This window comes from Dermacentor silvarum, chromosome 1 (genome assembly GCF_013339745.2).
Source record: "Dermacentor silvarum isolate Dsil-2018 chromosome 1, BIME_Dsil_1.4, whole genome shotgun sequence".
NCBI classification, from domain to species: Eukaryota; Metazoa; Arthropoda; class Arachnida; order Ixodida; family Ixodidae; genus Dermacentor; species Dermacentor silvarum.
Window position 1 is genome coordinate 397,521,327 of NC_051154.1, and position 26,782 is coordinate 397,548,108.

The 26,782-nt window shown below is 48.8% G+C and overlaps 5 non-coding genes across 5 annotated transcripts; all 5 read left to right on the forward strand.

Moving 5' to 3' along the window:
* Window positions 1-14,467: 14,467 nt before the first annotated feature.
* On the forward strand, window positions 14,468-14,540 carry Trnar-ccu (transfer RNA arginine (anticodon CCU)). The gene has a single exon. It is a non-coding gene; the product is annotated as a tRNA-Arg (tRNA).
* A 168-nt stretch (window positions 14,541-14,708) lies between these two features.
* On the forward strand, window positions 14,709-14,781 carry Trnar-ccu (transfer RNA arginine (anticodon CCU)). The gene has a single exon. It is a non-coding gene; the product is annotated as a tRNA-Arg (tRNA).
* A 5,105-nt stretch (window positions 14,782-19,886) lies between these two features.
* Window positions 19,887-19,959, forward strand: Trnar-ccu (transfer RNA arginine (anticodon CCU)). The gene has a single exon. It is a non-coding gene; the product is annotated as a tRNA-Arg (tRNA).
* Window positions 19,960-20,127: 168 nt separating this feature from the next.
* Trnar-ccu (transfer RNA arginine (anticodon CCU)) lies at window positions 20,128-20,200 on the forward strand. Its single transcript has one exon. It is a non-coding gene; the product is annotated as a tRNA-Arg (tRNA).
* A 5,021-nt stretch (window positions 20,201-25,221) lies between these two features.
* Window positions 25,222-25,294, forward strand: Trnar-ccu (transfer RNA arginine (anticodon CCU)). Its single transcript has one exon. It is a non-coding gene; the product is annotated as a tRNA-Arg (tRNA).
* The last annotated feature ends 1,488 nt before the right edge of the window (window positions 25,295-26,782 follow it).

A 26,782-nucleotide genomic window follows, 5' to 3' on the forward strand; every position in this document is an offset into this window, starting at 1 on the left:
GGAAAAGACAGATAAAACACACCTTTAACTGGGACCTCTGGAAAGTGAACGCGCAGTTGTTGGATGACGATGGTTTCGTTGACGCTGTGGCGAAGGAACTAGAAAGCCTGATTTCAGTCCAAGTAGGAAGGTTCGCCATTAAATGGGAAGAATTTAAACAGAAAATTAAGACAATGGCTATTGAAAGAAGCAGTGTCCTTCGGCATAACCTGAAAAAGGCAGAAACACACCTTCGCCAGCAACTGCAATTTTTCATCAGCGGGGGGGGCGCACTTCTCTGCCAACAACCGCGCTCGTCGCTCGCTCGCGCCGTCTCTTATCTCCACACGGCTCTGACCTTTAAGTGCATTCGCCGCTCAGTTTCCGTTGAAGCGATAGACCGCACGTACCTTCGCCCGCTGCGGCGTATGCTTGCTGCCAGCGTTTTGACAGTCGTTGTCTGCTGTCATTCAGTGTGATCTCTTCGTGTTTGTGCGCGCTCACACCACGCTTGTTCATTCAGTTCGTAATAGTCGGGCCACATTTTCCAACGCACGCTAGACACGCAATGCTGCCCGGATCGGCAGTGCAGCGCTACAGGTGTGTCCCTTCGCACGCGCTGCCCACGGGAAGCGCTTCTCATGAACACCACCGTTTCACACGCGCCTTATCGTGGTCATCGAGTCTCTCTTCATGTCGGTCTACTTACGCCGCAGCACACCTGCTTACTTAATCAGCTCATGTTTACTACAATTCATATTGCTACCAAAGCCGCTCACCTTACTTCGGAAAGTGTCCAGCCTGGTGTGTATGTTAACGAAATAAAGGAAGTGAAAACCGAACTTGAAAGGATAGATTCTGAGAAGTACAAAGCGGCCGCTGTGCGATCAAGGTCTGAGAAGCTGTGGGCGGGAGAAGCGCCAACAAAACGAGCCCTCTCAGACGAGAAAAGGTACGCGTGTCGGAAGGAAATCCGCCAGCTAGCTAAAGGCGATGATATCACGTCCGACCAAAACGACATCAAGCAAGGGATCGCCGATCGCTTCAAAGCCTTCTTGAGTCAACCACGTGAACCTAAAGATGGCTACCAGATGGAATTCGTTTCATTGATGCCAAGGCTAGATGAAGAAGTTAAGACACGGCTTGAACATCCCATTACCCTGAGTGAGATGGAGTGCGCAATAGACGAGTTGGCCCCCGGTAAAGCACCTGGGCCTCATGGCTTAGGGGCCACTTTCTATAAAACTTTTAAGTCTGTGCTGGCTCATGTCCTCCAACTAGTTATTAGCGAAGCGTACGACCGAAAAAGATTGCCCTTGTCTTTCACAACATCGCATATCGTACTAATCCCGAAGAGTGATGATGAAAAGAAACGTTTGTTGCCTGGCTCATACCGCCCGATAACTCTAGTCAACGTTGACTATAAAATATTCATGAACGTTTTAGCAAAACGACTGCAAAGTGTCATCAAAACACTGGTAGGGCCGCACCAGACTTGTGGCATTAAAGGTCGCAGTATTACCACAAATGTACACGTGGCTCGAAGTGTGCTAGAGTGTTGCGATGCGATTGGCGATTACGTCGCGATGATGCAGATCGATTTGGCAAAAGCCTTCGACCTCGTCTCGCACAAGGCTCTTGTATGCATACTTGAACACACGAATGTTGGCAGTGTGATAACGGAAGGTGTCATGATGGCGTACAAAAACTGCTCAACGCGAATTATTGTTAATGGGGAGCTCACCGATAGCTTTCGTGTGCTCTCGTCAGTGCGTCAAGGATGCCCGCTTTCGCCCCTTCTGTTTGCTGCGTATCTCAAGCCACTCTGTTTGGCCATTAAAAACAACGAAAGCATAGCAGGCTATCGACTACAAGCAGCACATGTAAAAATATTGGCATACGCCGACGACATCGCGATTTTCTGCACAGATAAAGCCAGCATTAAAGAGGCAACTGCTGTAGTAGAAAAATTTTGCGATTCAGCTGGAGCCCAGATAACCTGGGATAAAAGCTATGGCTTCTGGCATGGGAGTTGGGAAGACACACCGGAGACCTTTTCTCGATTGAATTGGTCAAGGTTACCTACACAGTACTTGGGGGTGCCACTGGGAAGTTACCGTGAGCTTGAACCGTTCTGGCTCGACCAAGTTTCGAGAGCAAAGGAAAAGGCTGACGGTTGGAGAGGAAAGCAACTGTCAATGTTTTCTAGAGCCACTGTTTGTAACCTTTTTTTAGTTTCCAAGATATGGTATGTTATGAATGTGTTGAGTGATGCGCGGGTAAGCGTACAAAAAATTCACCGCATTTTCGCCACTTTCATTTGGGCCTCTACCTGGGAGAGGACAAGTCGAACAAATTTGTTTTTCCCGGTCAAGAAAGGTGGGATTGGTCTGGTTCACTTGTTTTTGCGACAAATTGTGTCACGCTTTGTGTTTCTGCGGGTTCAATATGATCTCTTTCTTCGAACACTAATTCAAGTACGGCTGAGTAGACTTCTTCCGGGATTTGTTGTTTCGTCGGCTCAGAACATGCCGGGAACCGTGACTGGGTACCTGCATGAAGTGGTGCTGGCGCATAGGATGTTGAATGTACGTTTTTCGCAGCAGTATCTGTCCACCGTTACAAAGAAAAAATTGTACAGAGATCTTGTGGACACGATGCTACCTGTACCTTTGTACCGTTCGCCGCACCGTGGAGGCCCCGGACAGGACGTTTTAAAAAGAGTCAAGAAAATGCCAGTAAGACCATCAACTAAGTCTTTCTTTTTCAAATTACATACAAACACACTTCCCGTTAAGACCTGGCTTCATAGCAAGGGTATTTTCATCCCCTGGACAACCAACTGCTTTTTATGTAAAAAACCAGAAACAATAGAACATGTTTTCCTAGATTGCTGGGACCCGATCTTTCACTGGGACGTTCTGCAGAGAACGCTGAAGAAACAGTTACTCCTGGACCCGTATGGGATACGCTTTTTGCCAATAGATACCTCAGAGGAAGTACCGTATGACCTCATTATGGTCCTGGGCCTCCACGCGATGTGGAAAACTCGCATGCAGTTTGAACATGCAGACATAGTTGTGATACCGGTTCGAGAACACTTCATTGAGAGTGTTGTTTACGTGACAGACGCGTACAAAGTACTGCCTGATCCACCACAATGGATGTCTGTACTCGATGAACTGGTGTCACTGAAAAGATTTTAGTACTGTGCTAGCCAAAGTGTGGCTGGCACGTTTTATCATTTGTAACCCTTGATTTTGTACGTCGACGACGGCAATAAAGAAAAAAAAGAAAAAAAAGCCCTCGTGGCCTAACGGATAAGGCATCGGTCTCCTAAACCGGGGATTGCGGGTTCGAGTCGGCGTTTCTTTTGAGAAACATTATGCTTTTAAATCTTTCCTGTATAAAGGGGGAAATATTGCGGCGCTTTGTGTCTGCAGCTCTCATCACTTCCTGCTCACCCGTATTTTGCAGCCACGAAAAAAAGTTGGCAATGCAGAAAGTATGCGTGCACGCCCTTGACGCGAAGCCCTCGTGGCCTCGGATTCTGCTTCTGGCCACCGAGCGTGACGGGCTCCGTAGGAGCGGCTCAGAGCGGCCGCGGTGAAGACATGGCCCAGAGCGGCCGCGGTAACAGGATTTTTGCTGCTGACAACGACTATCCAGTTGTTTTGCCGAGTTTGCCAACAGGGCGTTTTGTTTTGAACACCGTTTTTTTACATTGTGATATCAGGGGCCGCCCATACCGGGTGGAAGATTTCCGCGATGCGCTCGCCCAGTTACGCTCCTGCCGGAAGTAGTTGCTCTCGGGGCCTACCGTATGAGCCACGTTTGGGCCGTGACCTTCAAGGACGACGAAGCCGTGAAGAAGATAGTCAGCGTTGGTGAGCTGCAGGTCAAAAAGGGCCGATGCCTCGTCATTGACCCCGTCAACCAGGATGTGCGCTTGAAAGTGCATTGGCTGCTGCACACCGTTCCTGACGAGGACGTGCGTCATGCCTTCGCGCCGTTTGGAAAGATCACGGACGTCGCCCGCGAGCGGTGGCGTGTGCATGGCGTGGCTGATAAGAACTCTACCACAAGACTGGTTACGCTGAAGTTGAAGCCGGGCGTAATGCTGGACGACCTCCCACACCAGGTGAGCGTCTCCGGCGAGCTGGCTCTCGTGGTTGTGCCGGGCAGGGCCCCACTCTGCCTGCGCTGCCGCGGAACTGGCCATATTCGTCGCGACTGCCGCATACCGCGGTGTGGTGCGTGCCGACGCTTCAGGCACGAAGCGAGTCAGTGTGAGCGGACGTACGGTCGCGTGACCGGACCCGTGAGCAACGAAGACAACTCCGCCCTGATCATGGACGAGGCGGACATGGAAGACACGTCGTCCACGGCTAAGGAAGCAGCTGGCGAGGTGGCAAAGTCGGAGGTACGACTTCAGCAACAAAGGCAACACGTCGATGAGGCCGCCGCCTCTGAACAACAAGAGAAAGCAGAAGGCACTGCAGCCATGTCGAACCTTGAGGAAGAGAGCCCACCCGATCCGGTAGCGGCCTCCAGCCCCCCTGAGCCTGAAGACATGGACACCCATACCGGGCTCGCTACCTTGCAGGCGGGGAAACGCCCACGCGACCAGACCAATAGCCTGGCTATGATACAGGACAGCAGTGGCGGAGACGAGCCACCGCCCATAACGCCAGGTATGAGAAGACCAACCTTGAAGCTGCGGCCGAACATTACGGCCGACCCACGGCAGGCGGGTAAACCGCCTCCGTAGTTCTGTACTGTGTATAGCTTGACGCGGGTTGGGGGGTTGGTGAGTGCAATGGCAGTCACCCTAAGCACTATTCTTTTTAGAGACGTGTCAGGAACGGGGGCCCAACTTGCATTTGAGTGTTGTTTTCGAGAGGTCGGGTGTGTTCCCTATAGTGGCATTCGACGCCGTTATCGCCACGTCATTATGTACTCGCGCCCTTGGGTAACTGATGGGCACCCTTCTGCCGTTTAGTCATGGCGGCTAATATTGAAGTAGCGCTACGTGTAGCGACGTTAAATGTACGAAAGCTCAGCGCAAAAGGCGGCAATGTCAGCTAAGTCGTCTACTATTAGATAATGACTTGCACCTTGTGGGAATCCAAGCAACCAAAATAGAGAGCCAAGAGCTAACCGACTAAATGGTGTCCAATTTTCGTACTCACTTCGACGTGTGTGTTTCTCACGCGGTTGGTGGAATCAGGTGGTTGCGCTACATTCATTCGAAGAAACTTTGGCATTTGTGTGTAGTCAGTGTTTTCGTGTGAAACTGGGCGCCTCTTAGTGGCTGATTTTTGTTTTTCCGATAAGGATTTCCGTGTCATTTGTGTCTACGCACCGAACAGTGAAATAGACCGGCGATCCTTCTTTGAGCGTCTTGAAGCGTATGTAAACTGTCACAAGGTGGTAATACTGCTGGGCGATTTTAACTGTGTATGCACTGCTGACGATCGCGCAAAATGTTCACACGTTCGCGACAACAGCGCTGAATTGCTAAATGCGGTGTTGCACGATTATGACTTGGAAGACGTCGGTAGTGTCTTCGCCAGCGGTACTTACCCGAAGTTTACCCACTTCCAGCGTGATAGCCACGCTCGGCTAGATAGATTATATGTTTGTTTGTTTGTATGTTAATTCGGGTTTAGTGGCGCAAAAGCGACTCAGGCTATGCTGCGCCAAACACAAGGTGTTATCAATAAAAATTTTAAAAGAGCAAAGGCTGTGTTTGTCTATAGCCTGTTTAAATAGCCAGTAACTTCTAGAAATTTAAAAAGGTGTGGTAATGGTAGTGCATCATCTCCTCAAACTAAGGCAGGGTGTAACGGTATGTGTAATTTGTATAAGTTCTGCAAAAGGTTTCGTCTCTCTGTGTCGATATGTTTACATGTCAGTAAAATGTGCATGACTGTGAGCGGTTCATGGCAATTCTCGCATATTGGTGGGTCTTCTTTTGTGAGTAAAAAGTTGTGTGTGAGCTGTGGGTGCCCAATCCGCAGTCGCCATAAGACTACTTCAATGAACCGTTCCTGATGACTACATGACTTCCATTCGCCAAGTACGGGTTTAGTGAGATGTAACTTGTTGTTGGTACAATGATCCCATTCGTGTTGCCATTTTGATCTCAAGGCCTTCCGAATCGCGCGCATACTATCTTTATATGGGAGTGTTGTGTTTGTTATGTCTTTGTATGGCTGCCATTGATGTACATATGTCAGCTGCTTCATTGCCGGGTATTCCAAAATGGCTTGGTACCCAGCAAAATCTAATTGATCTGCCGTATTTGTTTGATGTTAGCAGGTGTAAAATATCCCCCAACAGGGGTTCACATTCGGATTGCACGTGTAGAGCCTTCAGTGTGCTTAAGGAGTCAGTGCATATGATTGCGTTTTTGTGTTTGTTAGCGATGATTTTTTTTAACTACAGTCCATATTGCGTAGACTTCCGCCGTGTAAGCAGAGGCGTGCTGTGGTAGTCTAATACTTGTTTCCCAATTTTTTGTCACGACCCCCACGCCAACGTGTTCTTTTGTTTTAGAGCCATCAGTGTAATATTCTGTGTAATCTTTATATTTGTCCTGAAGAGTGCGAAATTCTTGTATGATGTGTTCGTGTGGGGTGTCATTTTTGTTTAGAGGGGTTAATGCCCAGTCGCATAACTCTATGATCTCGCACCATGGGGGTAATCGTTGTAGCCTTTTAGCAACCTGAAGGACCTCATGAGGAATGTCATAATCACGACAGTATTCTTCATATCGCAGCAGAAGCGGTTTAATCATGTTTGGTTTGTTTGTGTAGTGTAAGCGTGAGTTGCACTGTGTGACTATGTTGTAGCATATGTGTTGTAGTGATGACTGGATTCTAAGTATATAGGAAAACGTTAGTAACACTCTGCGCTGCTGTAAAGGAGGCTCATTACATTCAATGTATACACTCTGGACTGGTGATGTTCTGTAAGCACCACTTTCCAGTCGTAGTCCAAGGTTATGAATTGGGTCAAGTCGTCGGATGTAAGACGGTCTGGCCGATCCATAAATGATGCTACCATAGTCTAATATGCTACGTACTAAAGAGCGGTAGATGTGTAGCAGGCATTTACGGTCAGAGCCCCAGCGCTTCCGTGACAAGACTTTGAGGATGTTAAGTGCATTGTTCTTTTTAATTTTAAGATTATTTATGTGCGCAAGAAAGTTCAACTTTTTATCAAACAGAACGCCCAGAAACTTGTGTTCTTGTTTTACCGGTAGTATGGCTTCCTGTAACTTAAGCGTGGGATCTGGTTGCAGGCCTCTTTTCTGTGAGAAGACAACACTAATCGTTTTTGTAGCGTTAGCTACACTGGCCTAGCAAAGCCCGTTTCGCGCGGCACATCAAGAGCCGTGCTGCGCATGCGCAATGATCAGTGATGTCACACGGCTTGCGCACCGGAGCCACCGGAGCCGGCACCTCTCGCGCACTCCGCGGCCGCCGCGCGCGACTCACCGCCGCCTGTCTGCGCATTCCAGAGGAGTGATGTCGTAGCCGTGGTAGACGCACTGGCGCCGGCGCGCGCACAGCTGGCGCTCCGGGCTTTTAGCGAAAAAATTAGCGACTGCTAATTTTTTCAGTTGAAAAACGAAAACCGTTTTCAGATGCCCACTGTGTGAGTTTATTTAATGTGATTTGAGTTTGCCGTTCGCAGGTTGCCATGTTCGATGCACGACATGCAATTTGTAGATCATCCACATATAACGAGTGCATAACAGATGGTGGAATTACATTATTTACCGAGTTCATTTTTATGACAAACAGTGTTGTGCTTAATACACATCCCTGCGGCACACCATTTTCTTGGATGAATATGCGTGAGAGCACTGTTCCTAAACGCACTTGAAAGGTTCGGTCGGACATGAAATCGGCTATACATTTGAGCATTCTACCGCGGATTCCTAAATCCGCTAAGTCCCTCAAAATACCAAACCTCCATGTTGTGTCCTATGCCTTTTCTAAGTCGAAGAAAACTGTGAGACAGTATTGTTTGTGTAGAAAGGCAGTACGTATCTCGTGTTCTAGCCGGACTAGATGGTCTGTTGTAGAGCACCCTTTCTTGTACCCACTCTGATGGTTGTCCAGCAGGTTCTCGGTTTCAAGGACGTATGTCAATCTTATGTTTATAATTGTTTCATATGACTTTGCAAGACAGCTTGTGAGTGTTATAGGCCTGTAGCTGGTTTCCGTTGTAGGATGCTTTCCAGCTTTCAAGAAAGAGATTATAATTGCTTTCTTCCACTCATTCGGCATTTTTCCCGTTTCCCAGATTACACTAAAGAAGCGAAGTAAGGTATCCACTGCTTTAGGGGAGAGATGTGCGAGCATTGTATAATGTACTCTGTCTGGACCGGGAGCTGTCTTTTTGCCAGAAGTGAGTACCCTGTTGAGTTCTTGGAGTGTTAAGGGGGTTTTATACGACCTCTCGGAACTTCCTGTTGTCGGAAGCTTTTGTTTTTCTGCTGATTGCTTATATTTTTGAAATTTAGGAGAAAAGTTTACCGAGCTTGATATGTCATAAAAATGCTGCCCTAATATGTTTGCTTGCTCTTCTAAGTTTGTTTGCTTGCCTGGGGGTGAGAGTATGGGGATCGTGTAAGGAGTGTAGTTCCCTCTAAACTTACGAAGTTGATCCCACATTGTTTTGGATGTTATCGAGCTATTTATGGATGATATATAATTTTTCCATGACAGTCTTTCGGCTTGCCTGCGTGTGTACCTGGCTTTCGCTTTTGCTTTTTTGAAAAATAGGAGGTTATCTTGTGTTGGGTATCGCCGAAAGATACCCCACGCTTTGTTTTGTAGCTTTTTAGTTTCTGTACATCCGTTCGTCCACCAGGGTTTTAATTTTTTCCCTAGAACTCCAGAGGATTGAGGGATTGTCTGTTCTGCTGCAGTAAGTATACTGGCAGTAATTTTTTCATTTAGTTCATCTATAGTTAATCCATCTGGTATGTCATCCAGACTGGCTTTTTCGGTGAAGAGAGGCCAGTCTGCTAGATGAAGTTTCCAACGGGGTGATCTCGATGGTATGGTGGGGAAAGGAGATGTTTTTTTAATAATAGAAGGCATATGGTCACTACCGTGAGGATTCTCGATAACACTCCATTGGAAGTCGTTAAATATAGATGGGGAGCACAGCGCCAGGTCAAGACAGCTCATAGCTCCTGTGCTTGGGGAACAGTAAGTTGCAGCACCAGTGTTTAACCGGCATACGTCATTTGTTAAGATAAAATCTTCAAGTGTTTGTCCCCTGGTGTCATTTGTTTTGCTACCCCATAACGTGTTATGTGCGTTAAAATCACCCGCGATTGAAAAACGCTCTGGTAGCTGGTTTAAAATTAGCTCTAGGTCTCTTACAGTAAAATGTGAGTGTGGTGGAATGTATAGTGAACAAATGGTGATGGTTTTGTGTGCTAAAATGGTCACAGCAACGGCTTCTATGTGACTGTTAATGGCAACTTCCCTCGCTGCGATACCTCCTTGCAGAACAATGGCTACACCACCCGAAAGTCGGCTCGCCTGGGTACGGTCTCGTCGTACCACAGTGAAGCCTTTTAAAAAATTTTTATGTTTTTCGGCCTAGGTTTGTTTCCTGCAAGCACAAGGCCACAGGAGAGAAGTTGCTTAGCATGTCTTTGATGTCACCTAGGTTACGTAGGAGTCCTCTACAATTCCAGTGGATAATAAAAGCCATGTTGAAGCAGAAAGGTAAAAAATGGCATTACGAGTGAATAAGAGATAAGAAAGATGTTTGGTGCCATAGACCTAAAGAAGGCTAATATAAAAAAGAGCGATAACGTTTACGTTATCGCTTTCTTAATTAGCGTGGTTATTGGGACTTTGTCCCTCTTTGCGCGCTCGAGAGAGCGCTTGTCCTTCGGCGTCGACGACACCGGGGTTTTTGAGTCCCTCTTTGCGCGCTCGAGAGAGCGCTTGTCCTTCGGCGTCGACGACACCGGGGTTTTTGAGTTGACCTCCATCGCTCTCCCTGAGGCGCTGGAGGACCGAGAGTAGGGCGCCGAGACACGTGTCTCGGGCCTTGGGGTTCGATTGATTTTAGGGCCCAGCGGGACTGGTGTCCGCGGGTCCTTCGAAGAGGATGGAGCAGTGCTGACTGCTTCCACCACGGGGGCGGGAGGGGTCACTGAAGGGCCACTGTGTGTGGGCCCGCAGGACTCCTGAGGCCTCTGGGACGCTGCCCCCACCTGCGTCACTTCGGCATAACTTCTTCTCGAAAGGTAAGACAGTCGCTTTCTTGCTTCATAGAATGAGATTTTTTCTTTCACAGTTAGTGCAACTACTTCTTTTTCTTTTTTCCAGCAAGGGCAGGACCGTGAGTAAGCTGCATGGTCCCCTTTGCAGTTTACACAGTGTAGAGAAGAAGTGCAATTGTCAGATTGGTGATCATTTGAGCTGCATTTAGCACAGGTTGTTTGTCCTCGGCATGCGTGTGAAGCATGTCCAAACCTTTGACACTTGAAACATCGTCTGGGGTTCGGGATATATGGCCTGACATTTACTTTTACATATCCTGCATTGAGAGAGGTAGGCATTTCGCTTGTTCCAAAGGTGAGTATTACATGTTTTGTCGGGATTTCTTGATCGTTTCTGCGGATGACAATTCTTTGTACTTTGGTCACGTTTTGTTCCTGGAAACCCTCCAGCAGTTCCTCATCGCTCAAGCCAAGGAAGTCCTCCTCGGATATCACACCCCTGCTTGTATTTAGAGTTCTGTGGGCTGAAATTGTAACTGTGGTATCACCAATACTGGTAAGTTCTGAGAGCTTTTGTACTTGATCTTTATCATTTAGTTCTAGGAGGAGGTCCCCGCTAGACATTTTTGAGGCTTTATATGTCGGTCCAATTTTGTCTTTTAGGCACTTGGCTACCAGGAAAGGAGACAGCTTTCTCACGGGTGTGTTGTTTTCACTATGGACTACATGATGCTTGGGGAATGCTGGGGTGTTGCTCCGAAAGGAGAACTGGAACGTTGCTTCGGTGCGGCCTCTTTTCAGAGGCCGATCATAGACGACAGAGGTTTGCGCTGCCATAAGAAGATGTATATGTTCGGCAACAGCGCCGACCACCCACCACGGAGCCCAATGAGGGGACGCGGCAGAGCTTATACACAAGTCTGCACGACGCCAGTCGTACGCCGCTACTATAACCAAATATGGTGTACCCAAGGTAGGATAGCCACACACGGTTAACCCTTGCCGCCAGGGAGAATGGAAGTAAATGGAAGAAAGTAGAAGACAGGACAGGCTAAAAAGTGTGAGAGAGAGACGAAGATTGAGGAGAGAGAGACAGGAAAAGGCGACTACCGATTTCCCCCGGGTGGGTCAGTCCGGGGGTGCCGTCTACGCGAAGCGGAGGCCAAAGAGGTGTGTTGCCTCCACCGAGGGGCCGTAAAGGTCCAAACACCCGGCATCGGCTCAACCTCCAGGATCCTCTTTTCCCCGGACACGGCTAAGCCGCGCTCGGCTACACGCGGGAGGGGCCAACCCTCATGTGCTCGGGTCCGTGGTGTCGCAACACACCAAACGCCTGCTTACGCAGACGCCGCTGCGGGTAGATTATATGTGTCAGCTGAATTGGTGCCTTTGTGTAGTGAGTATGAAGTGCAACCAATTGCATATAGCGATCACTGCTTGGTAACTGCCACCTTTGAGAAAAGACAGATCAAGCACACCTTTAACTGGGACCTCTGGAAATTGAACGTGCAGTTGTTGGATGACGATGGTTTCGTTGATGCTTTTGCGAAGGACCTAGAAAGCCTTAGTTCAGTCCAACTAGAAAGCTTCGCCATTAAATGGGAAGAATTTAAACAGAAAGTTAAAACTATGGCTATTGAAAGAAGCAGTGTACTTCGGCATAACCTGAAACAGGCAGAAACAAACCTTCGCCAGCAACTGCAATTTTTCATCAGCATGGAAAGTGTCCAGCCTGGTGTGTATACTAAGGAAATAAAGGAAGTAAAAGCCGAACTCGAAAGGATGGACTCTGAGAAGTACAAAGCGGCTGTTGTGCGATCAAGGTCTGAAGCTGTGGGTGGGAGAAGCGCCAACAAAACGAGCCCTCTCAGACGAGAAAAGGTACGCATGTCGGAAGGAAATTCGCCAGCTAGCTAAAGGCAATCATATTACGTCCGACCAAAACGACATCAAGGAAGGGATCGCCGATCACTTCAAAGCCTTCCTGAGTCAACCACGTGAGCCTAAAGATGGCTACCAGATGGAATTCCTTTCATTGATGCCAAGGCTAGATGAAGAAGTCAAGACACGGCTTGAACATCCCATTACCCTGAGTGAGATAGAGTGCGCAATAGACGAGTTGGCCCCCGGTAAAGCACCTGGGCCTGATGGCTTAGGGGCCACTTTCTATAAAACTTTTAAGTCTGCGCTGGCTCATGTCCTCCAACTAGTTATTAGCGAAGCGTACGACCGAAAAAGATAGCCCTTGTCTTTCACAACATCGCATATCGTACTAATCCCGAAGAGTGATGATGAAAAGAAACGCTTGTTGCCTGGCTCATATCGCCCGATAACACTAGCCAACGTTGACTATAAAATATTCACGAAAGTTTTAGCAAAACGACTGCAAAGTGTCATCAAAACAGTGGTAGGGCCGCACCAGACTTGTGGCATTAAAGGTCGCAGTATTACAACAAATGTACACGTGGCTCGAAGTGTGCTAGAGTGTTGCGATGCGATTGGCGATTACGTCGCGATGATGCAGATCGATTTGGCAAAAGCCTTCGACCTCGTCTCGCACAAGGCTCTACTATGCATACTTGAACACACGAATGTTGGCAGTGTGATAACGGAAGGTGTCACGATGGCGTACAAAGACTGCTCAACGCGAATTATTGTTAATGGGGAGCTCACCGATAGCTTTCGTGTGCTCTCGTCGGTGCGTCAAGGATGCCCGCTTTCGCCCCTTCTGTTTGCTGCTTATCTCGAGCCACTCTGTTTGGCCATTAAAAACAACGAACGCGTAGCAGGCTATCGACTACAGGCAGGCACATGTTAAAATATTGGCGTATGCAGACGACATCGCGATTTTCTGCACAGATAAAGCGAGCATTGACGACGCAACTGCTGTAGTCGAAAAGTTTTGCGATTCAACTGGAGCCCAGATAAACTGGGATAAGTTATGGCTTCTGGCATGGGAGTTGGGAAGACAAGCCGGATACCTTTTCTCGATTGAATTGGTCAAGGTTACCTACACAGTACCTGGGGGTGCCTCTCGGAAGTTACCGTGAGGCCGAACCGTACTGGCTCGACCAAGTTTCGACAGCAAAGGAAAAGGCTGACGGTTGGAGAGGCAAGCAATTGTCAATGTTTTCTAGAGCCACTGCTTGCAACCTTTTTTTAGTTTCCAAGATATGGTATGTTATGAATGTGTTGTGTGATGCGCGGGTAAGCGTACAAAAAATTCACCGCATTTTCGCCACTTTCATTTGGGCCTCTACCTGGGAGAGGACAAGTCGAAAAAATTTGTTTTTCCCGGTCAAGAAAGGTGGGATTGGTCTGGTTCACTTGTTTTTGCGACAAATTGTGTCACGCTTTGTGTTTCTGCGGGTTCAATATGATCTCTTTCTTCGAACACTAATTCAAGTACGGCTGAGTAGACTTCTTCCGGGATTTGTTGTTTCGTCGGCTCAGAACATGCCGGGAACCGTGACTGGGTACCTGCATGAAGTGGTGCTGGCGCATAGGATGTTGAATGTGCGTTTTTCGCTGCAGTATCTGTCCACCGTTACAAAAAAAAATTGTACAGAGATCTTGTGGACACGATGCTACCTTTACCTTTGTACCGTTCGCCACACAGTGGAGGCCCCGGGCAGGACGTTCTAAATAGAGTCAAGAAAATGCCAGTACGGCCATCAACTATGTCTTTCTTTTTCAAATTACATACAAACACACTTCTCGTTAAGACCTGGCTTCATAGCAAGGGTATTTTCATCCCCTGGACAACCGACTGCTTTTATGTAAAAAACCAGAAACAATAGAACATGTTTTCCTAGATTGCTGGGACCCGATCTTTCACTGGGACGTTCTGCAGAGAACGCTGAAGAAGCAGTTACCCCTGGACCCGTATGCGATACGCTTCTTGCCAATAGATACCTCAGAGGAAGCACCGTATGACCTCATTATGGTCCTGGGCTTCCACGCGATGTGGAAAACTCGCATGCAGTTTGAACATGCAGACATCGTTGTGAAACCGGTGCGAGAACACTTCATTGAGAGTGTTGTTTACGTGAGAGACGCGTACAAAGTACTGCCTGATCCACCACAATGGATGTCTGTACTGGATGAACTGGTGTCACTGAAAAGATTTTAGTGCTGTGCTAGCCAAAGTGTGGCTGGCATGTTTTATCCTTTGTAACCCTTGAGTTTGTACGTCGAAGACGGCAATAAAGAAAAAAAAAAGCCCTCGTGGCCTAACGGATAAGGCATCGGTCTCCTAAACCGGGGATTGCGGGTTCGAGTCCCGCCGAGGGTACGCGTTTCTTTTGCGAAACATTATGCTTTTAAATTTTTCCTTAATAAAGGGGGAAATTTTGCTGCGCTTTGTGTCTGCAGCTGTAATCACTTCCTGCTCACCCGTATTTTGCAGCCAACATAAAAAGTTGGCAATGTAGAAAGTATGTGTGCACGCCCTTGACGCGAAGCCCTCGTGGCCTAACGGATAAGGCATCGGTCTCCTAAACCGGGGATTGCGAGTTCGAGTCCCGCCGAGGGTACGCGTTTCTTTTGAGAAACATTATGCTTTTAAATTTTTCCTTAATAAAGGGGGAAATTTTGCGGCGCCTTGTGTCTGCAGCTCTCATCACTTCCTGCTCACCCGTATTTTGCAGCCACCAAAAAAAAAAAGTTGGCAATGCAGACAGTATGCGTGCACGCCCTTGACGCGAAGCCCTCGTGGCCTAACGGATTCCACTTCCGGCCGCGAAAGCGTTCGGACGTGTATTCATGTGCTCCGAAGGGGCGGTGATAGCGGCCCAGTTCAGCCGCGGAAACAGGATGACCAGTCAAGATAACCAGGAGTATGAAGTGATGCTGCCCCACCTGCCGAAAGGTCGGATAGTTTTTAATACTGTATTTTTGCACGGTGACCTTCGAGCGCGACCGTACCGAGTGGAAGACTTTCGGGACGCCCTTGCTCATTTGGAATTGCTTACTGAGGTCGACGCCCTTGGGGCTTTCCAAATGAATCACGTGTGGGCAGTCACGTTTAAGAACTCCGTGTCCATGAAGAAGTTGTTGGCAATGAGCAACGTGAGTGTCAAGGGGCGCCGATGCCTTGTTGTTGATCCTAACAAGCAAGAAGTCCGTGTGAAGGTGCACTGGATACTGCCCTGCGTCAATGACGATGAAGTGCGTGACGCGTTCTTGCCATACGGCGATGTGTCCGAAATAGCCAAAGAGCGGTGGCGCGTACATGGCATCGCCGATAAGGGATCGACGACGCGCGTCTTGAGCATGAAGCTGAAGCCCGGAATCACCATTGAAGACGTTCCTCATCAAATTCGTATTGCAGGCGAGCCGGCCCTCTTAGTGGTCGCTGGATGGCCACCACTATGCCTGCGCTGCCAAGGGAAAGGCCATATACGCCGCGACTGCCGCGTTCCTCGGTGCCCACGATGCAGACGCTTTGGGCACGACGAAAACCAATGTGTACCAACGTACGCTAGTATGACAGGGCCAGCAAGGAAGTCCGACGTGATGGAGCTAGTAATGGATGAGACAGAAGCTGAAGAAACAGCAGCATCGGCTACAGACACCGAAAGTCCGGAGAAAACGCGACAAGACAGTTCGACGACAAAGCAATATACTATGCAAAATTTGACAAGCGAGCAAGAAACACAGCAAAAGCCGGCTGCTGAAACGCTGACAGGTGTTACGCAGCCAGCAGACAACACGAGTGTGAGTGCCCCTGCGTTAGAACAATGCGAAGGACTTGGGACCAACGACACTACCATGGCTGATGCGTCAGCGGCTGCCATGAAGCGGACGCATGCTGAGACAACCGAAGATACCCACGTCTCGGAAGGCGTGAACGCGGACGGACCGCCTGCAAAAGCAGCCCCGACGCGTCGATTGTCATTTAAGCTAAAGCCAACAGTACCACCGGACAAGAAAAATGGAGATGACGCCGAAATAGGCGCGGCTAGCCGCGCAATTCAGAGGTCGGTGCGACAAGTGACCGCAAGCTCGGAAGTTCATGGACGGCAGCCGGATGCGTAGCCACTAAGCCTCGACAAGAACTGTGATAACATGGACAAAACCAGCCACGCGTGTAACCATACCGGTGACATTTCGGGAGCATCAGTAAGCCCCGAGGTGAGCGACATGCGATCCATCTGTACCACGCGTGACGCTATAGGAAAATTTCAGGTGCCACTACGATTAGCCACTCTGAACGTTCGGGGATTATCAGCAAGAAAACGTCAGTATCAGGTCAACCGCCTGCTTCTTGAAAACGATTTGCATATAGCTGGGTTGCAAGAAACTAAAATTGTGACCGAGGAACAGACGGATCGCATGGTTGGGGTTTTTCGCACGCGTTACAACGTCTGCATATGCCACGCAGTTGGCACTTCTGGAGGTTGTGCCTTACTTTTACGTAACGATTTAGGCATTGAGGAAGTGAATGTTATCGCATCCGAAGAGGGAAGGCTGCTTGTAGTTGATTTCCTTTTTTTGGTTTATTTTGGCGTGTTAGTTGTATTTATGCTCCCAATAATGAAAATGAGCGTGTTGCGCTCTTTGAAAAGGTTCATAGTTACCAAAAATGTGACAGGCGCCTTATTTTATTGGGTGACTTCAACTGTGTGTGCATGGCGGGAGATAGATCGAGAAATGTTTGTGTTCGGGAAAAGAGTGCGAAGTATTTAGAGGCTTTAATTGAGGATTACCAATTAGAGGATCTTGGCTGGTTGTTGTCGCGAGGTTCTAGTCCTATCTTCACACATTTCCAGCGCTGTAGTAGTGCGAGGCTGGACAGAATATATGCTAGTTTAGAGTTTGTGACAGAATGCAGCTCTTAGGATGTTAAACATGTCTCATTTAGTGACCATAGCCTAGTGATGGTCACACTTGGGAGCAAGCAAAGTAAAACACGATTTAACTGGGATCTGTGGAAATTTAACGTAAAGCTGTTAGAAGACAACATATTTGTTGATGAAGTTAGAAAAGAAATTGCCAAAATGACCGCCGATAATTCATAGAGTAGCAGAAATAAGTGGGAAAACTTTAAGTACACGATCAAGATGATCGCGATAGAAAGGGGAACGGTGCTCAGATACGAAGAAAAGAAGAAGGTTACAGAACTGCAGTGTCAACTTGATTTCTTGATGTGCGTGGAAGCTGCGAAGCCTGGGTCGTGCGCAATCGACATACGTGAAGTAAAAAACCACCTGGAAGCATTGGAAACACAAAAGTACAGAGCCGCGGTGATAAGAGCGCGAGCGGAAAAACTATGGATGGGCGAAACGCCAAATAAACGCGCTTTGAGTGACGAAAGGCGATATGCCGCTCGGAACGAAATACGGCAACTCCGGTATCAAAATGAAATAACGTCCGATGGGAACAAAATTGAACAGGCCTTTGTTGACCAGTACCGAAACATAATCGGGAATGAAAGAAAGCCGAAACGTAAGCTCAGTGATGAATTTCTACACTTAATGCCAAAGTTAGATGACAGCACTCGGGAACAACTTGGAAGGCCAATCAGTATGGAGGAAGTGAGTAGCGCAATTAATGACTTGACAGTGAGTAAAGCACCAGGGCCTGATGGCCTGGGAGCCGCTTTTTATAAAGCCTTTAAAGATCATCTCGCACCTTTTCTGCTTGCTATGATCACAGAGGCGTACGCAGAAAAATCGTTGCCGGTCTCTTTTCGCACTGCTCATATGATACTTATTCCTAAAACTGACGACCGAGAGAAATTGCTTTCTGTAGAGGCGTACCGCCCGATAACACTTACTAACACTGACGAAGGTTTTAGCTAAGCGAATACAGAGTGTTATTACAGAATTAGTTGGACCGCATCAGACGTGCGGTGTGAAAGGGCGTTCAATAACTACAAATGTGCCTTTAGCCCGCAGCATTTTGGAGTGCTGTGATGCATTTGAAAGCCGAATTGCAATGATGCAGTTAGACCTTGCAAAGACATTTGACCGCGTGTCACATGATGTTCTCTTTTCTGTCATTGAACAAACCAATATAGGTAACGTGATAATAGATGGGCTAAAAATGATTTACAACAATTCCTCGGTACGCATCATTGTAAATAAGAAACTAAGTGAAGCTGTCCCAGTTCTCTCATCCATAAGACAAGGGTGCCCACTTTCGCCTTTGCTTTTTGCCATTTATCTTGAGCCCTTTCGCCTAAATCTCATCAAAAATTAAAGAATCAATGGTTTTAAGCTTCAGTCATCTCAAGTGAAAGTTCTGGCATACGCGGACGACATTGCGATTTTTTGCAGTGATAGGCAAAGTGTTCAAGAAGTCACAAATACTGCAAGAAAGTTCTGCCAGCAAACAGGGGGTCAAATCTACTGGGAAAAGAGTGTCGGCTTTTGGCATGGGTCTTAGAATATTACGCCATCTCATTTTGCTAACCTGCAATGCACAACAGTCCCTGCAAACTACCTAGGTGTGCCCCTTGAGCATTATGACAGGAGCTCAGAATATTGGGACGAAGTTACGCCAAGGATAAGGGAGAAAGCGAATGGATGGCAGGGCCGAAACCTATCCATGTTTGCCAAGGCTACTGTCTGTAACCTTTTTTTGTGGCCAAAGTATGGTATGTGCTGCAATTTTTGTGCATGTCTCGTGCGAACGTTCAGAAAATGCATAGGGTGTTCGCGGTGTACATTTGGGGCTCCTGTTGGGAGAGGGTAAGTCGGACCAATTTGTTTCGGTCTGTTCGACAGGGAGGTCTTGGACTCACACACTTGTTTGTTCGGCAACTTGTTTCCCGTTTCATGTTCTTGAGGGACCAGGAGAACCCTTTCTTACGTTCAATGATGCAAGTACGACTAAGAAGTGTGCTTCCAGATTTTATTGTATCTGGTGTGAGCGAATTAAATGGAAGAGTCAAGGGATATACAAAGAAGGTGGTAGCCTAATTTCAATTCTTAACGGCTCGATTCTCGTTGGAGTATCTAAGTGTTGTAACGAAAAAGATCCTTTACAAAGATTTGATTGATGTCATGTTGCCAGTTCCCATGTATAGATCTATAAACTATGGAGGTCCGGGAAATGTTTTAAAAAGAGTTAAGCGGATGCCTGTGAACCCTGGTACAAAGTCATTCTTCTTTAAGTTACACACTAATACTATCCCAGTTAAAACGTGGCTTGCTGAAAAGGGCATATTCGTGCCATGGACAACTAATTGTCTACTGTGCAAAAAGCCAGAAACACTTGAGCATGCGTTCATAGATTGTTGGGACGAGATATTTTTTTGGGATGTGATGCAAAGAACACTGAAAAAACAATTACCCATAACCCCTATTGGCATAAGATACTTGCCCGTAGACAATGAAAACGGCATACCTTACGATATGATCATGCTACTGGGCCTCCATAGTTAGTGGAGAACACGTATGGCCGTCAGACACGCTGACGTTAACGCGCGATCGGCAAGGGAGAATTTTGTGGAAAATGTGTGCTACATACGCGATGTGTATCGAGTACAAGCTGAACCACCTCACTGGATCAGCGTATTTGATGAACTGTCAAAAATCAAGAAATTTTAATGCCTTATGTCAACCAAAGTAGGCTGACAATTTTTAACCACCCATTTGTATCTGGTTGCTGAAATAAAAAGTCTAAAAAAAAAGCCCTGGTGGCCTAACCGATAAGGCATCGGTCTCCTAAACCGGGGATTGCGGGTTCGAGTCCCGCCGAGGGTACGCGTTTCTTTTGAGAAACATTATGGTTTTAAATCTTTGCTCTATAAAGGGGGAAATTTTGCGGCGCTTTGTGTCTGCAGCTGTCATCACTTCCTGCTCACCCGTATTTTGCAGCCACCAAAAAAAGTTGGCAATGTAGAAAGTATGCGTGCACGCCCTTGACGCGAAGCCCTCGTGGCCTAACGGATAAGGCATCGGTCTCCTAAACCGGGGATTGCGGGTTCGAGTCCCGCCGAGGGTACGCGTTTCTTTTGAGAAACATTATGCTTTTAAATCTTTCCTTAATAAAGGGGGGAATTTTGCTGCGCTTTGTGTCTGCAGCTGTCATCACTTCCTGCTCACCCGTATTTTGCAGCCACCAAAAAAAGTTGGCAATGTAGAAAGTATGCGTGCACGCCCTTGACGCGAAGCCCTCGTGGCCTCATTCTGCTTCCGGCTTCCGAGCTTAACGGATCGCGGTATCATGGGCTCCACTGGAGCGGCTAATGCGGCTGTCAGCCGCGGCAGCAGGCTTTTGACTGAGGATGATAAGGGTTACCAGATTATTTTGCCACGACTACCAACAGGACGCATCGTATTAAATACGGTTTTTTTGCACGGCGACGCTCGTGTTCGCCCGTTCCGTGTAGAAGACTTTCGGGACGCGCTTCAAGCTGTTGGTATGCTCTCGGGCGTCGTCGCCCTTGGAGCGTACCAAATCAACCATGTGTGGGCGGTGACGATGAACACAGTCGAGGCTTCCAAAAAGCTGGCGGCGCTGAAGGAGCTGCAGGTCAAGGGGCGTCGCTGCCTGGTGATCGACCCGAAGGAACAACAGGTGAAGCTGCGTCTCCACTGGCTTCTGCACGGTGTTGAAGACGAGGACGTGAAGACGGCGTTGGCCTCCTTCGGCAAAGTGACCGAAGTGACCCGCGAGCGCTGGCGAGTGGATGGCGTCTCTGACAAGGGCTCAACGACTCGAGCAGTGCTACTGCAGCTCAAGTCTGGGATGAAGGTCGACGACTTGCCCCATCAGATACGCGTCGCCGGGGAACTTGCGCTTGTGGTCGCCCCAGGTCGCCCTATGCAGTGTCTGCGCTGTCGGGGTTCTGGCCACGTACGACGAGAATGTAAGGTTACCCGTTGCTCCAGGTGCAGGCTTTTCGGCCACGCGGACTGTGTACGCTCTTACGCAGTAGCCGCGGGTTCGGCAGAGAGCGAGCCTTTGACATCAGAGCACATGATGGACGTCATCGAGGCGGAGGACGCGGCCAAGGGAGCCGGAAGCGGCAACGCGGCGGCAGAAGCGAGCGAGACGACCACCCCGACGAAAGGAGGACGGGATGATGTCCCTACCCCCACGGAGCCAGCAGCAACTCTCGGGAGCGTGACGGAGACCCCGGCAGAGAACGAGAGCCCCCAGCAGGCTACTGACGCTACTCTGGCTGCAGAAGATAGCACGACCCCCACCAACGCCCGCATCGAAGGCGTCTCGGCATCGGTCAAGAGGTCCCTGCAGCAGGACGAGAAAGTCGACGGAAAGGCCGGCGGTGACTCTGAGGCTCCGCCCGCTAAGACGTTGTCCGGAAGGCGTTAGACCATCAAGCCTAAGCCGAACCTGGAGGCCGACCGTAGGCCAGCCGCGAAGCCGACCCCAGACGAAGTCGACCGACGGCCACCGGATGGCCACGGAGGCATCCAGCGGACTGCTAGACGTTAAGGTGAGCACCATGCTCCGGGCCTTCTCCCCCCCCCCCTTCTTGTATTAGTAATGACTTCCAACCCGTCGCTTAGCCTCGGCACGCTAAACGTTCGAGGTCTGGCCGCCAAAAGGAAACAGTCAGGTGTACCGACTACTAGTGGACCAGGACCTCGACGTTTTAGCCGTGCAAGAAACCAAGGTAGACGGCGAGGAGCAGACCGGGAGCATGGTGCAAAGGTTCACCTATACGTACTATACGGTAGTGAGCCACGCCGTAGGGACGTCGGCTGGATGTGTATTGTTCGTGAAGAAGCTCCCATGGCTTGTTATGGAAGGTTACTTTTCATGCACCTCTGGCCGTCTTGACGTTTGTGACTTCAGCTATTGCGATGTCCACTGGCGCGTGTTGTGTGTTTATGCACCTAATACAGTGGAAGAAAGGGCAAATTTCTTTCTTAACCTACAGCATCACCTCTCGGTGCACAAAATGATGGCCTTAGTTGGTGACTTCAATTGCGTATTGAGTGCCCAGGATAGGTCTACGCGACGCATAGTTCATGACAAAAGCAGTGATACCCTGGCACAGATTCTACGCGAATACGAATTGGAGGACATCGCTGAGTGTTTTCGGGGGGACCGAGACGTGAGGTATACTCATTTCCAGGGCACAAGTCACGCGCGATTGGACCGTATTTATTTGTCAGATGACTTAGTCGAAAAATTCCAGTATTATGCAGTGACTGCAGTATCCTTTTCTGACCACTCCCTGGTAAAATGCAGGGTTGGCCACAAGAAAGAAGGAAGCAAATTTGTGTGGGAACTGTGGAAAGTGAATGCGGAGCTGCTACGGGATGACACTTTTAACGAAAAGGTAGTGGCTGCTCTGAACACTTTTGGAAATGACAGTTCCATCAAGTTAGGCGAGGAATGGGAGTTGCTGAAGCGAACTATTAAAATGAAGGCAATCGAAAGAGGTAGCGTACTGCAATATGAAAAGAAGGCAAGAGAAAACGCTTTAAAATCAATGCTGGATAAATTTGCGAAGCTCGAATGCACGCAACCGGGCGCTTATAAAGAAGATATGCGTGCCGTTAAGAAGAAACTTGAGGCGTTTGACGAAGAGCGCTACCGGGGTGCACTGGTGCGCGCGAGAGCAGAAAGGCTGGCATGCGGCGAAATGCCTACGAAAAGAGCGCTGGGATTAGAAAAAAAGCACTCCAGACGCAAGCATATTGAGGCCATCGAACGCGACGGGGTTGAAGTAACCGATAACCATAACATAGGTTGTGCTTTCTTTGAACATTTTCAAAAGCTTTTCGCATTCAGGCCCGTCAATATGCAAGGATTCAAACGCCTATTTTTGGAGCGAATACCGCAATTGTCGAGCGAAGTAAAAGATACTTTAGAACAACCAATAACAGAAAACGAAGTGATGAAAGCCATCGAAGACCTGAACCCTGGCAAGTCACCAGGACCAGACGGTCTTTGTGCAGTTTGGTACAAAACTTTCAAGGACCACCTAGCTCCTAGTCTAACCGCAGTTTTCAATGAAGCATATGAACTGAAAATGCTTCCACCATCCTTTGGCCAGTCCCATACAGTACTAATTCCGAAAACAGAAGAGACCGAAAAGCTCAAGCAACTTTCCTCTTACAGACCCATAGCGCTGACAAACTGCGACTACAAAATATTGATGAAGGTACTGGCACGTCGGGTTCAGTCAGTTATCAAGGATATAGTCGGCCCGCACCAGACGTGCGGCATCCGCGGAAGAACGATTTTGACCAACATTCATAAGATAAAGTGCGTGCTAGAGTGTTGTGACGCCATGTACGATGCAGTGGCGATCCTCCAGCTGGACTTGGAGAAAGCGTTTGATTGCGTTTCGCATGAGATCTTGCTTACCATCCTGAAACATGTCAATTTTGGCCGCATAATCACTGAGGGGGTGACCATGGCGTACCGGAGCTGCTGTACGAGACTTATAATTAATCAGACATTGGGGGCCCCCATTAATGTGAAGCGCTCCGTTCGCCAGGATTGTCCACTCAGCCCACTCTTGTTTTGTGTTTACCTAGAAACTTTGTGTCAGGCTATAATCCAAAATAATCACATTAACGGCTTTCAACTGCAAGCAGCAGAGGTCAAGTTATTGGCTTATGCTGACGATGTGGCTGTATGCTGCAAAGATACGCAGAGTGTGTTGAATACTGTTAGTATCGTCAGAAGGTTTGGTGAAGTCACTAATAGCTTTGTGAACTGGCAGAAATGTTTGGGTTTTTGGCATGGAAGGTGGGCGTCTACCCCAAACCACTTTTCGAACGTAAGCTGGATTACGACACCAGTTAAGTACCTTGGCGCACCCCTTGATGCCTACAAGGACAGTAGCGAATACTGGAAGGAGCGGACAAAGGAAATAAAAGAAACAGCGGACAAATGGAACGCGGGCTACTTGTCAATATTTGCGAGAGCTGCAGCATGCAACATGTTTCTTGTCACAAAGATCTGGTACGTAATGCAGGTCCTACAGTGTTCTCGGATTAATGTGCAGAAACTGCACCGCGTGTTCGCTGTTTTCGTGTGGGCATCAAGCTGGGAGCGATGCAGCCGAGATAATCTATTCCGGCGTGTTAAGGATGGCGGTCTTGGGTTGGCGCACCTCTTCTTGCGTCAACTCGTGAACAGGTTCTTTTTCTTTCGCGATACGACTGACCCTTTTCTGCGCACCGTTATCCAAATGAGACTATCACGAGCCCTTCCCGAGTTTGTTGTTGGTACCGAAACAATGACAGGTCCAGTTCGTGGTTTCTTCCGGGAAATAGTTGATAGTCTTTCTTTTCTGCGTGCTCGTTTTTCAAATGCATATTTGTGGACTGTAAAACGGAAAAAGTTATATCGAGATTTGTGTGATAGTGTTTTGCTTGTACCCATGTACAGAGCCGTGTACAGTGGAGGCCCAGGCCTAGACGTTCTGAAAAGGGTGAGAAAGATGCCAGTGCAAGCAGGCACCAAATCGTTCTTCTTTAAATTGCATACCGGTACTTTACACGTTAAAACATTTCTGGAAAAACATAAGTTCTATTTGCCATGGGGAACCAACTGCCTTATTTGTAGAAAACCGGAAAACATAGATCATGTCTTCATCCACTGTTGGGAGGGGGTCTATTTCTGGGGCGTGTTGCAAAGAACCTTAAAAAAGGAGTTACCGATAGATCCCCAGGGAATCAGGTTTTTGCCTGTAAATGACGACGAAGGATTCCCGTACGACCTGATCATGCTCACGGGCCTCCACTGTCTATGGCGCTCGAGAATGGCGGGGTACCACTGTGACCCTGATGCCCGACCGGCGCGTGTATACTTCCGTGAATGTATGCAGAGGTACATAGAAGTACAGAAATCACAACAACCTGTTCCCGAGTGGCTGTCCAGGGTTGAACCCCTGACAGAACTCAAGGAATTTTAATAGACAACGTCATGCCGCAGTAGCGGACCGCAACAAATGTATATATTGCTGTTTTTGTATAGTTTTCATTGCAATTTGTGTTGTTCTATGTCGAGTACTGGCAATAAAGAAAAAAAAAGCCCTCGTGGCCTAACGGATAAGGCATCGGTCTCCTAAACCGGGGATTGCGGGTTCGAGTCCCGCCGAGGGTACGCGTTTCTTTTGAGAAACATTATGCTTTTAAATCTTTCCTTAATAAAGGGGGAAATTTTGCTGCGCTTTGTGTCTGCAGCTGTCATCACTTCCTGCTCACCCGTATTTTGCAGCCACCATAAAAAGTTGGTAATGTAGAAAGTATGCGTGCACGCCCTTGACGCGAAGCCCTCGTGGCCTCTGCTTCCGGCCGCCGAGCGTGACGGACGTAAGATGACGGGCTCCGTAGGAGCGGCTTCAGCAGCCCAGAGCGGCCGCGGTAACAGGATTTCCACCTCGGACAGCGAATATCAAGTTGTTTTGCCGAGTTTGCCAACAGGGCGTTTTGTTGTGAACACAGTTTTTTTTACATTGTGATATCAGGGCCCGCCCATACCAGGTGGAAGATTTCCGCGATGCGCTCGCCCCGTTATCGCTCCTGCCGGAAGTGGTGGCTCTCGGGGCCTACCGTATGAGCCATGTTTGGGCCGTGACCTTCAAAGACAACGAAGCTGTGAAGAAGATCGTCAGTGTTGGTGAGCTACAGGTCAAGAAGGGCCGATGCCTCGTCATTGACCCCGCCAACCAGGATGTACGCTTAAAAGTGCATTGGCTGCTGCACACCGTTCCAGACGAGGACGTGCGTCTTGCCTTCGCGCCGTTTAGAAAGGTCACGGACGTCGCCCGCGACCGGTGGCGGGTGCATGGCGTGGCGGATAAGAACTCTACCACATGACTGGTTACGCTCAAGTTGAAGCCGGGCGTAATGCTTGACGACCTCCCGCACCAGGTGAGCGTCGCCGGCGAGCTGGCTCTCGTGGTTGTGCCGGGCAGGGCCCCTCTGTGCCTGCGCTGCCGCGCAACGGGCCATATTCGTCGCGACTGCCACATACCGCGGTGTGGTGCGTGCCGACGCTTCGGTCACGAAGAGAGTCAGTGCGAGCGGACGTACGCAAGCGTGACCGGACCCGTGAGCAACGACGACAACTCCGCCCTACTCATGGACGAGGCGGATATGGAAGACACATCGACCACGGCTAAGGAAGCAGCTGGCGAGGTGGCAGAGTCGGAGGCACGACTTCAGAAACAGGGGCAACATGTCGATGAAGCCGTCACCACTGAACAGCAAGAGCAAGTGGAGGGCACTGTAGCCATGCCGAACCGTGAGGAAGAAAGCCCACCTGATCCGGGAGCGGCCTCCACCCCCTGAACATGAAGACATGGACACCCATACCGGGCTTGCCAACTTGCAGGCGGGGAAACGTCCGCGCGACCAGACCAATAGCCTGGCTACGATGCAGGACAGCAGCGGCGGAGACGAGCCACCGCCCAAAGCGCCAGGTATGAGGAGACCAACCTTGAAGCTGCGGCCGAACATTACGGCCGATCCACGGCAGGCGGGTAAACCGCCTCCGTAGTTCTGTACTGTGTTTTGCTTGAGGCGGGTTGGGGGGTTCGTGAGTGGAATCTCCGTCACCCTGAGCGCTATTCTCTTGGATATGTGTCAG